Here is a 7,746-nt window from a genome sequence, read left to right on the forward strand (position 1 = left end):
GAAATAAGCATCCTAGCAAACTTTGAATTGGGATTAGAATTCGTAGAAGTGCCAGAAATTAAACAAAAATACCGAGGTGGTGGCTTGTTGCTAGCAGAGGAGGCTACTCTCCTGCTGTATGATTATTCCTTGTCTTCCAGTACAGTTAGTAATTTTTCTAATGGCTTTGATACCATTATTGAAGTACAAAGGACATGGCTGGACAGGGAACTTGCCTCTGTTATTGATGATGGCTGACTGGGCCATCTTGTAATTTTTTTTCAGCCATCTGGAATCGCTAGACTAAATCTGAGCAGGGTTTGTCAGGAATATCTTCAGCCTGGCCTTTCCTGGTGCAGGCACTCAGAGGACCTAGTCATTTTACTTTTTGAGCTCTGGAGGAGGGGTGGTTTGGAAACAGACAGCTGCAGCAAAGCAAGTACTGATCCTCCACACTGATTTCTGCTGAAGGCTTGCATGTGCTGCAGGGCGGCTGACTTTGCACAGCACTGCTGTCATCACAAAATGATCCTACTGCATGGTAGTTTTAAATATGTATGGTAAAGGTCTTCCACTAATATTGCTCAGGTGCTTGTTTTCTGTGTTACAGCTTGGAGGCATCTAAATGCATGGGATGGCTTTTCCACTAACAGTTTTTCCTTAAAGAGTGTTTCCTACTTCCTGTGTTCTGCACAATCCTACAGAATTCTGTTGTAAAAAAAAACCAAAACAAAACAAAACAAAAAAAAAAAAAAAAAAAACACCACCACCCTACTACAGAAGCAGGTGGGTATTTGGAGATTAGATCTTCTCTCAGAAAAATACCAGAGAGCATTAAATACTTTTAATTTCTGTCATGGTATGAAGTGCAATATATGTTACTGTACTTTCTCCTGATTTTGAGAGAAAGTAGTGCCAAATCAAATTTAAGAGAGTAGTTTTGGATTTAGCTCCCCCCTCCCCGCTTAAAGAGACAAGGGCTTGTGGTATTTAGGAGATGAACACCTCAAAATTTAATTGAGTGTTTGAGAGATGTTGGATTTTGTGCAGAGAGTATCTTGTAAAATATGTAGTTAACTAGGAAGAGGAGCTAATGGATGTTGATCAGCCTACAGTGGAGCAGGTTTTTCTTCTGGTTTAAGTAACTGCTTCCTGATACAAAGTCATCTTTAAAATGACTCTTAAAACTTGTCTTGCTGGTGTTTATGAGAAATAAGCATTAGGATATAATCAAGAAGAAAAGTAACTTTGAAAGTTAATTTTCTAAAATCAGTAAGACATTGCAGCACTGTAGATAAACCCCTTCTCTTATGCTTAGGAAAAGTAGTTCACATCCAGCAAATACTAAATTTTTAATGATTTTTATGGATTTATGCATGCCAGCTACCATACTAGCGTCTGACCTTAGGATCCGGCTGAGAATGCCAAGTCCAAGTGAAGGTTTACAATTAGTCTTTTATTAGTCCTCTGGTTACAGGTGGAGCTGGGTGCCTCTGGAGAGGGACCCCTACCCCAATTCATGCCTCTGTTATACCTGTACCACCCATCACCCGATCCCCAAATCCAATCACTCGATGGTCTCTGTTTTCACTGTCTCTGGGCTGACTTTCTTCTGAAGTTACTTCATACTCTTGGAATTGTCTCCTTGGTCCTTATCTTCTTCATTCCACTCATATCTGCTGAATTCAGCAAGTTCTTTGTTAGCAGTGCTAGTTTTATCAAAAGTTTATGCTTGGTCAGCTCTTGCAGCCTAAGGCCTCAGCTACTTTAGCTGCTAATGCTAAGCCACTAATGCCAAATGAGACTATTCAGAGAGAATACAGTTAAATCAAATTTCTTCTATAACATTGATGATTGATAGTTCTTTAGCTTATTCCTTAAAACAGTTGTCAGCTTGAAACACCTGTATTTTAGAGCTGGAGGAAAATAGGGACGTCACTAGGTACTTCAGTGATAAAATGCCCAAGTAATCTTCACTTGCTTTTGCTGCGTAATTTTGTCTTTTCAAAAAAGTGTAAGTGTAGAGGCTTCTGCTCTATTTAATGATATTTTCAGTAATAAGGAAGTTGCAGTAGCTGCTTTTTCAGTAGATCCAACATTTAGATGCTTTATGTAATTAAGGCACTCAGGGTGTCAGGCATCAGACTCTTGATAATGCCCAGGCCATTGCAGGGCCTAAGGGTTGCAGTGCTTCTTTGCAAAGCTTAGACACTATGACTTTGCAAATACAGAGTAGCTAGTATGCAAGTAAATTGCATCTAAGATTATATGGGATGGATTTCTTTTTACCATTTGAAGTGGTAAGTAGTTTTAATACAGTATGAAATATCAGTGCTGGATTATTAGCAAGATGTTCGCTTAATACATAGCTTTTTTCCCCCTCCCAGATCAAACCTCATATGATATTGTCACAATGCATGTTCTATTTGACCCTTGTGTAGTCTCTGAAGCTTGAAGTACATCTGAGAACAGTTTGTTACTATGGTCAAAACCGGGTACCTTTTTCAAAAGCAATCCCTTAATGATATCAAGAGAACCTTTCAGCTGGTGCTAGCCTGAGGCTCAAATCAAGGCTGCTCCACTAATTTTCACTAAAGTCTGGGAAAGACACCACGCAGACTAAGTTCTGCCAGGTGTGCTCTGGGGAGGTAGAGCATTTGAGCATGAGATGGGAACAAAGATTACAAAATACAGCCTCTGCAGAGGTGAGCTGGAACCTTCTCACCATGCAGGTAAAGCTTGCTTGTAGGCTGCGGCCAGGGAGTAGGTCAGACTCACTCCTCCAGCAAACTGGTTCTGCAACTGAAGGAAGGGGTGTGCTTCTGCTGCTTGCAGAGCTGGCACCCTGTGTATCCTTTCACTGTCTTCCTGTTTATTCCTATGGCAGTAGCAGCTGCTTCAAATCCTAGCTCCAAAAGCAAGAAGCAGACTCACAACCTCAAACTGGAGAGAGATCATTCCCTAGACGAGTTTTGTTGCTCAAAACAAGGCAGTGAACAGGCATTAGCTCCAAGTTTGCCAAACCTAGTTTCCTACCTCTGTCAGAGCTGGAAACTGTAGACTAATTACATACATCGTTATTACATATATCATCTGTCCTGATGTGCTCTCTGTGAAAGGGTTTTAATGTTATTCTAGGGCCCAAGGGATCCTGTGGCAGTGAAGTCCTGCAGTTAAAATATCCAGATATGAAAATGACTATATAGTGAGTGTCCCTTCCAACCCTGTATTTTAGATACAGCTTCCCTTCCTGCTGCAATTTCCCAGGAAAAGTTACAGCCAACATCTCTTTCATAAGAGTTGGAAGTGGGAGGTGCCTCGTGGGCAGAGCCATTTCCACAAAACAATTTCTGCTCTAAAGTTGACAGATGTATTTCCAGCAAGTTAGCAACGTATGTTGATAAAAACACAAGGTTGAGAGCACTGACATTTTTCTACCTTGCTGTTACAAGCCCAAAGAATAGGCTGAGTTGTCAGTCAAACAAGTTTTTTCTCACATTAAACAGATCTAGATTTAGTAGTAGTTTGGTGTGGAACAAAATCCATAAATCTCATCTGCTGCCACATGTTAACCTGGCTGCTGAGTGCTCTAGTACACATCGTATCTAGCAGCAGCTGGAAATGCTTCTGAGCACAGCTGGGTACCCCAGTCCCCCGGGGAACCATCTCGCCCTGCATCCTGCAGCATCGAGGGTGCCCGGTTGTGAAGGAGCAGCTGTTGTACCAGCACCACGTCGCGGCCCAGCTCCTGCCACATTCTCGCCTCCCCAGGCAGTCAGCATATGATTAAACCAAGTTGCACATATGAGAGTTGTGCTTGTGTAACAGGCCTGTGATGAAACACCGCCGCCTGTGCCTTTGCTTTTTCCTGCGAAGCTGGGAATGTGTTTTTCCAGCTGTGTCTCAACATGGCAGTTCAGAGCACTTTTGCAGGAAGTTTTGCAGCTGTCTGCTGCAACCTGCTCTCTGCTTTCTTCACCTCCCCACCACGGTTTCTTTTTCTGGCATTTCACGTGATTGTCCCAGTCTTGACTCAGCAGTTTCCTGCAGCAGCATTTAATGGTTTGGTTTCCTACCACCACCTCCTCCAGAAACCCGGCAGCTCAGAAACACTGCCATCTGCTCAGAGCAATAGTGAACCGCAGCTTTCGCTGGTTCAGAGAATAAGCGATTTTCAGAGCCAGCACAGCAGAGCTAGCGGGAGTCATCTCTTTCCTACCACTGAGCAGGCTAACACACGCAGCTGAAGCACCACAGATGTCACACTGTGCTGGCCAAAGTATGGTTTTATGGTCTCTGGATAACAGCAAATCCTTATTCCACAGGCTACAAAATGGGGCTGCATGAGAAGGAAAACGTTGGTGAAAAGCTGGAACTCTCACAGTTGTTGGCACAGTCCCAAGCGGGTCCACCCCCTCTGCCAGGTGAACCTGTGATCTCTGTCCAGCATTAATCTCTTCCTCTCTCCATCCCTCCCATGTGAAATGGTACCAAATCCTTTCTCTGACTCCTGGAAAGGAAGAATTGGATCTGCCATAATCTTGTCCCTGATAAAAAAAAATACAGAAAATTCCCTGTTGTTTAAAGAGACATCTAAAAGAATGAATCAAAATACATTACAATAAAGTAGTGATTACTGCATGTCCTAGGTATTAGCTCTTTCTTCTTTTCATCGCAAGCCGTCTTCTGCACCAGAGATCAGAAACATTAAGTTTCTCAATGCTTCATTAAACACTTAACACTTTGCTTCTGACCACACACATTCATCAATTTTTGCAAGTCCCAGGGTTAAAAAAAGTTTGATTAAAGATATAATATCTAACCAGCTGAAACCGCTAGAGGATTTGCAAAGGATTAAGCATATGCTGGACATCAAGAATATGATGTGAATGAAAGTCACAGAACAGTCTATGCATTTGAAATTAGGCATTAATTTATATTCCTTGATGAACCAAAGCTTAAAAAAAAAATCGTTTTGCATATGTGTTCTCACTACATGTCAATACCTTCTTAAAGCTACTGACATGAGACTAAGTATAACATGCAGTAAAAATGTAGTGCCATACAGAAACATTAACGTCCACATTTTCACATCTAGCAACAAACATAAGGAATGTCTAAGAAAACTAGGATCAGCTTACCATCCATCAGCAGCTCCAAAAATCATGCCAAATGCAAAATCTTTTATCTCTATTAAGCAAAAGGGTAAGGCATTTTCTCTGCATTATGGTAACAATCATTTACACTTCTGTCATTAAAGGAAAACAGCTGATCATACGAGTTTGATCTTACATTACTGAAGTCCAACTATCACATAAATTTTACCATACTTTGAGACTGCCACAATCTACAAAGAAATTACTTATGACAAATATGATGCAGTGGATATTTGTTAGAGGTTGAACCCTACAAGTAGTGACTACAATAACTTTCCATGGAATTTAAGAGGAATTAGACAACATCTGACCCCAACCATTAAATCTTTTTTCTAAGGAAAGCTGGAGGATTTGTCAGATGAGGGAGGAACGGAGTTTCATTTTGCTCCTTCCAGAGCTACAAACAGGAGATAGGCTTTGGCAACTGCATCAAAATTCTCTATTTAGGGAGAATTGTGCCAAAACCAAGCTTCTGTCAGTTGGCTGGGCAAGAGGAGACCATCACTGTGCTAATGCAAGAGTACATGGTTTTTAATAACCTTTTAATGCATTCAGATGGCTGGTGCATGTGGGCTTTGCTGGGCAAACTTCATCCTGTACGTGAATGCAAGATGCCTGTACCAACTCCCTGCACGTGGAATTTCATCCTTTGGTCTCCCCACTGATGCCACGCAAGGGCTGAAACCCTTTGGGCAGCCTTTGTGGCTGCCTCATCACTTCCCGCATTGTGGCTAGACTCAGCCTTGACGTATACACACCACAGGCACGTCAGTCTATCCTGTGATATTCTGTGACAATGAAAATAAACGACCAGTTCACAGTCTCTGAATTCGTACTTCATCTTTCTATTAAGCTACTCCTATAGCCAGTTCGTCATTGTCTTAACCGAAAGCAGGATGAGCCTATACATTGTTTTTCCATAGCTCCAAGGCAGGAACTGTCCTCTCATTTATCTTGATTGATACAGCAAGCAAGAAGTAAACCTCTGAATAAAAAGCACACCTGCTAAGATTACGGTAAAATGATGTAATAGCACAGTGTGTCAGTGGAAGGCAGTTATATAGCAGGTATGAAGATACGGAGAGGGCAAAGAAACCAGGTGCAAAGAAAGAGAATAATCTGTGTTCTGACATTAATGATTATATTTCTGGTGCAAAACAATGTAATTTTTATTAGGCTAAATTATATAAACTATACTGTTCTTTTAATTCCACACCAGATGCCACTTTTATTCTGTGTTATTAAACAGAAACGGATTTGCTTGTTATGATAACTACCATTTGATTTCATTTCGAGCTTCACTAAATTGGCGTACAGGAAACAAAGTAATCACTCTTCCTTTTATGTCTGCAGAACATCTAGCCATTTTACAGCCTATTTCCTACGTGCAAGGAAGAGATCAAAATATTCAGGGTTCTTCACTCAGAACAAGGGGGTGTTTGAACATACCAATGTTTATACATAAAGCTACATATCCTGAAGTAAATGTCCAGCTGATACAAAAGGTGACATTCCACCACAAAAACTGCCTGGAACATACCAATCATTTTCTACTCCTCCAATTAATTAAAGTCTAATTCAATGGCTCTCTCCTAATAGTCAAATCCTCTTAATGTAATTGCTCCTAACTCCCTGAGAGATCACTTTTTCAAAACTGAACTTTGCAATAAAACAGTGAAGCCTGAGGAAATGTAAAAGCCCCAGCAGCAGGACTCTCCCTAGCCTCTGAAATGCCCCATTCTTTGCGGTGGAGCTGAGACAGACGAAAGACTTGCTGCTTTCAGAATTTGTGGTTTCATCTACGCTGCTGTTACTGGATGCTCCCCCACAGCCTACAGCAAGTGCTGGCTCAGTTATTAAATATAAAGTTTATTTGTTCATATAGGTTTTCAGTAAATTAAGCCCAAAGGCTAAATAAAAAATTACTCCAAGTATTTTGAAATGACATGAATTTTGATATCCACATGTGTCCTGGTTTCAGCTGGGACAGAGTTAATTTTCTTCTTAGTAGCTGGTACAGTGCTGTGTTTTGGACTTAGTGTGAGAATAATGTTGATAACACACTGATGTTTAAGTTTTACTAAGGTGCACTTATCCTAAATCAAGGACTTTTCAGTTTCTCATGCTCTGTTAGTGGGCAGGTGCACAAGGAGCTGGGAGGGAGCACAGCCAGGAGAGCTGATCCAAACTAGCCAAAGGGATATTCCAGACCATAGAACATCACGCTCAATATACAATGGGGGGGAGCTGGCTAGGGGGTGGGTTGCTGCTCAGGCATCGGTCAGCAGGCAGTAAGCAATTGGATCATACATTTTTTGTCTTTTCTTGAGTTTTATTTCTCTCTTTTTTATTATATTTTCACTATTTTAATTATTATTATTGTTGCTGTTGTTAGATTTATTTTATTTTAGTTTTTAAACCATTTTCATCTCAACTCACAAGTTTTACTTTTTTTGATTCTCTTCCCCAGGGGTAGGAGTGAGCAAGAGGCTGAGTGGTGCTTAGTTGCTGTCTGGGGTCAAACCACGACAACATGCAACAATACTGATGCAGATGCATGTGCAGGTATGTAATACTCATGATAAGCCAGTTCTAGGTTCAGTTATTAAGC

The sequence above is a fragment of the Tyto alba genome, unplaced genomic scaffold (assembly GCF_018691265.1).
Source record: "Tyto alba isolate M040663 unplaced genomic scaffold, T.alba_DEE_v4.0 Super-Scaffold_5, whole genome shotgun sequence".
Classification (NCBI taxonomy): Eukaryota; Metazoa; Chordata; class Aves; order Strigiformes; family Tytonidae; genus Tyto; species Tyto alba.